The sequence below is a fragment of the Lupinus angustifolius genome, chromosome LG05 (assembly GCF_001865875.1).
Source record: "Lupinus angustifolius cultivar Tanjil chromosome LG05, LupAngTanjil_v1.0, whole genome shotgun sequence".
Taxonomy (NCBI): domain Eukaryota; kingdom Viridiplantae; phylum Streptophyta; class Magnoliopsida; order Fabales; family Fabaceae; genus Lupinus; species Lupinus angustifolius.
In genome coordinates, this window is record NC_032013.1 from 10,901,164 (window position 1) to 10,906,759 (window position 5,596).

A 5,596-nucleotide genomic window follows, 5' to 3' on the forward strand; every position below is an offset into this window, starting at 1 on the left:
TCATTTGATGTAGTAAGAATAAAAATGATTGAATGGTTTTTTCTGTTTTTGAGGGTTGGTTATATATGATAAGAATTTGGTGTCTCAAATCCTGTGCCAAACTCTGCCCCAGAATTTGAGGGTTAATTTTTTTTTTAAATATTCATAACTTTATCAATTTTGCTTCAGTTTGATTGGTCATATACATAGTTAGGGACATGATTGGGACAACAGATCTGCATCCAGTTATATATAGAAAATGGGCTCTATTCTTCTATGCTCAATGCTCCTACTAGATCAAGGCCCAAAAATTTGTAAATTTGGATAAAGAAAGAAGAGGAAAGAAAAATTAAAATAAAAAGAATAAAAAATGAAATGATTTTTAATTGTTTTGTATAAGAGAAAATGGAAAGAAAGTAGATAGATAAGATTATAGTTATTTTAGTAATAATATTGACATTTTTACTTTGTTTTTTTAGTATTTTAGGAAATTAACAACATTTATAAATGTGGCTAATACAAAATATGAATATTTTTAAGTGTACAGTGAGTTAGTGACAAAAAAAAATCATTACTTATCTTCTCCATATGACTTTTCCTCTCAATATTAGAGAGAAAACAAAAGGATGTGGGTCCCACTATTTATTATTTCCATTCATCCCTTCATTGATGCAACCAAACTATGAAAAATATTTTTTTTTTCCTCTTTCATCCATATTCCTTTCATTCTTTCACTTTTCACTCCAAACAAATATAACCGGAGATAAAATGTAAGGTATTGACACAAGATTCATTATCATCCGCTGGTAGAATGAGTTGACCAGAACATATTGATAAAGGAATGAATATTCACTTTAATACTTATGAATTTCCATATGTATCAATCTCTTCGATAAAGTAAAAATTTAAATTGCTACCCAATGATTACCAATGTGAGAAGAAATAAATCTCTATCAAGGTCATAAAAATGTTAAAAAAATTAATTTGACTAACATTTAATATTTTTTAAATTATTTTGGGCTTCTGAATTTTCCAGTAAAATTGGTACATGCAAACATTAGAAACCGAAATATCTTTAATCTTCTTAAAATATAAATCGGCATATTCTGGTTCGAATAGATCTTGGACTATGTTTACCGTACTCGATAAGATTCAAACACAAGAAAATATATTTCCAATCACATTAAAAAAATAAGTTCAGGGCTTACGCAATTACTTTTCCAATTGAGTGAATCTCATACTTTTTTTATCCACACCAGAACATGGTACATTCTAATCCTAGATATGCATGACCCACTTTAAACGTAAACCCATGGTACTTAATTTCTCTCAATTGTTATTGGGAAAAATATGTCATTTTGTCAAGGATTAAGATATGTGATTTTATTATGGGATCAAAGATAATTCCTCATGATCCATACTTTTGTGGAAAGAGTAATTTTATGGATATGGTTTAAAAATATGTTAAATTATTCATTTTATTACCAATTGATTTTGAGATGAAATTTTAACATTCATATATTTAAGGTGGTCTTCAATCTAAGTGGATTGATTTTCATATACTTCAATTGAAAGACTCATTATTCCACTAGTCTTTTATAGTTTTGATCACTTTAATTTCCAAATCAAGAAAAACAATTTTATTTTATGTTTTACAGGCATCTTTTATTCAAAGTTGAAGCTTAATTTTATTTTACTGCTAAAGATATTAGAGTGGGGTTTATCTTCCAAAAAAAAAACAATGCATTATTCAAAACATCTCATTGGTGTGGTGGAAGGGATCGTTACATAACGTTAGCCACAAACAATTAAATATAAGGTAATAGTTTGTTAACGGGATTCGGTCAACTGCATATATGTCCATGTAAGTGTTGAGTGGATATAATATATTATTAGATAATAAATATTACAAACTCTAGCACATCCGTGAGCTAAAAGTCCATGAAGTGTTTCTACATTGATTGAAATGCTCTTATCCTTAGGAAATTTACACAACAATCTTCACCTTAGTAAATATCTCGTTCACTTTCCACCTTACTATGGAACAATTTCCACCTTACTGAATATTCTAGTCCACTTTGTTTAATGTCTAACTCTTTTTACTAGTTCCTCCATATAAGAGTTTTCTCTCATTCAGCATAAGCTTTTATGAATATCTTTGATGATATCACTAGGAGCTCAACTCTTCATCAAACTTCTAGTGCAACCTCTCCAAAATGGGAGCACATCTTCTGTCCCATATTGTGTGTTACTTCATGTGCCATGAGTTGTGATTGGTTGATAAAAATATATTTAACTTCAAATTTTAATTATTAAATATTTCTCTGACCAATCGCAGCTATGACATGGAATGACACACTATTGTGGGACAGAAGATGTGGTCCCCTCCAAATTCATATGCCCGTTCAACGGTGCATGCCGCCAAGCTCTTCATTACTAGGATGTCTTTCGATACTTCGAAAACATCTACATCCGAGCTCACGAACAACCACCTTCTTTCCTTGGAAAGTCTCAATTGATTCTATCATTGTCTATTCTGACAATCACAGTTCAAAAGAACTATCATACTCCATCTTAAGGTGTATACCCACATTACATACATTGTGTCAATGTCAATCGATGGTCATGTCATACTCTTGCATCTAAGCCAATGCATGTGTCTCATCTTGCATCTCGCATCCAAGTCAATGCCCTTATTACACTCTGCTTCAAAGTGAGTCATTATAAGTGTACTCTTATCGTTCTACTAGCAATTAACATCATTCTCTATAATACCTAAGAAACACTATAAAAACTCATTATTTCTCTTTTCATAGAAGGCTACCCTCTCTGAAAAATAGAGAGATAATGTTAGGAGTGGACTCATAGCCTAATGTTAGGAGTGGGCTCATAGCCTAATGCTTTACATGAATCAATATCTCCACCTAGGTCTCAATTCAATATATGGATTTTCAGGGTTCTCAATCACACTATGAACCTACCATGTTTCCTTCTCTTTCAACTCATCTAGTTTATCTTCATGCAATATCTTTGACAAACTTAAATAATGTGACATAATAATATATTTCAACCAACCCCAACACAAATATATAAAATCAACAATTTGATTATTTGAGGCCATATAACAATTTCCCCAACACATGGCTAGAGTCAAGATCCCACAAAACTAATTACCTACAAATTGTATTACATCCTGTTGAAAATTTGATAAAACAAAATAATACTTCCAATTTCCATGTGGGAGTGGATAGTAATGATATCTATGCCGCCATCAACTTATAACTATCATATAGCAAGTCTCAATTATAACTTGTTTGGTTTTTTATACAATACAATGATATGCATTTATATTACATACCTGGCCCCTCTCCTAGGCTTCCACTATGCGTTGTCTTATAGGGCACACATTACCATCTTCAACTATTTGGACTAAATATAGGAATGTCTTGGAACAAAGATTTGATTGATACCAATGAATATGAAGTAATAATGGAAAAAACAATAAACATTTAAATTTGTAATTAACAAATCATATTTTTATTGGTGTGAAACATGATTTAGAATAATAGTTCTTGTTCAATGTTGTTAAAATGGTAGGGGGCATGTTTGAATCTTCTCGATGAAACAAGAAAGATGAGAAAAGAGAATGAGAAAGAAAGCTTAAAGAATTGATATTTTTCATTACTGAAAATGAATTACAAAGAATAAGAGAATCACACTTGATATACTAACTAATTAATCGATTAATTAAACTCTTAATCGATTAATGAAAACAATATTACAACTAACAAACCGAAATCAACTAACAATTGATATTAAAGATATGTGATAGGTTATTTTGGAAGATGATAGGTTGTTAGAAAGTGAAGAATTAGCAAGTTAGGTTTATGTTAGTTACTTGTTTTACAAGCTTTCTTTTCATTCGTTTCTCTTGTATAAATAAGCCATATTGACTCATTTCTTATTCAATCAATTCAATTAAAAAAAATTAAAGTTGTTAGTTGATTTCGGTTTGTTAGTTGTAATATTGTTTTCATTAATCGATTAAGAGTTTAATTAATCGATTAACTAGTTAGTATATAAAGGGTGATTCCCTTATTCCTTGTAATTCAATTTAGTAATGAGAAATATCAATTCTTTAAGCTTTCTTTCTCATTCTCTTTTCTCATCTTTCTTGTTTCATCAAAAAGATTCAAGCATGTCTCCTACCATTTTAACAAATATTATTACCTTATCCACTTCCGTCGGATTCAATAAATTATTTCTTCCCCATGCTCAAAATTATTCATATATTTGTAATTACACATTTGAATATAACAATAATTTACAATATTTACTTCCATTACCATTTTGGTGGTGCAAGTGATAAGAGTTTGATTCATTTTCAAATTAGATATAAGGTTCAAGTTTTGGGAATATAGAAAAATATGTTAAGAGTCTTATCCTGTAAGTTGGTGTTTGTAGCTAGATGATGTAGATTAAACAAAGTCTACTCTTTTTTTTTTTTTTGATGTACACTTATTTGATTTAATCCATATTATATTTGGATGTTATTATTCTCTTTTGTATCTCAAATTCCTTTATCTTTCGCCAATTGGTGTATGAATCCGAAAATTTGTATTAGTTTAGCTGCTAAAAATATCACAAATTGATCATTCTCTTGTATTGTGTAGGCAACTCTTATACTTAGTTTAATACAATTTTTTTCTTTATAAAAAAAATATACCTTTAAATATCTAAAATATACTCATTTAAAATACAGTACATAAGCTCCTAAGATATGCATAAATTCCACAAGTGGAAAAATCAAGTTAAAAATAAAGTTTAATCTTGCACTTTCACTAATTTCTAACATCTGAAAAAAAGAGATTGATAGGGATCTCTACTTTTTCTTTGTACAATATATTAAATGTAGGAATAAATATTAATTAATAGTACATTAGTGGTAGAACAATATAATCATGGTTGAAACAACTTATCACCACATTTGCATTTCCATGAAAGAGGATAATAGGGAACATCTTCTTCCCCATGAGATATTAATGCTCTAAGACCCTTCTTTTTTGGGTAATTTGAAATTACTGGAGTAGCCATGCAAACCCTACAATTCATGCACTTGTTTATACAATTTGGAGGCTTTGACCCTATCATCATCATTTTTCTTTCCTTCAAACTCTTGTTTGTGTTCAACACCAATGATCCACCTACTCAAACACATGTATAGTTTCAATAAAAGTTAAAGGGGGAGAAAATCAAAGGTCTAAGAGCATAGGATATAACAAGAGAAAATAAATTAAACAACATCCTCACTCACATTTACACATGATATTACATCAACTCCTCTTTAGAATATAAGATACTTTGATATTTACTCACTCGCATAAACATACCATATTCATATAGCTAGTTGTCTTAAATAAAAGACGGTTCAATACACGAAACTTCTACTTAGTGACGATGTGAGAATGATAGATATATGTAGTCTTATGTCCATAAGTAGAGAGACTATTTTCAAGATTTGAACTGATAACTACATGATTATTAAGCAACAACCTCTCACCCTCTAGTTGTCCAAAAAAACATTTTCTAAATAAATAATTAAGTCTATATCTATATA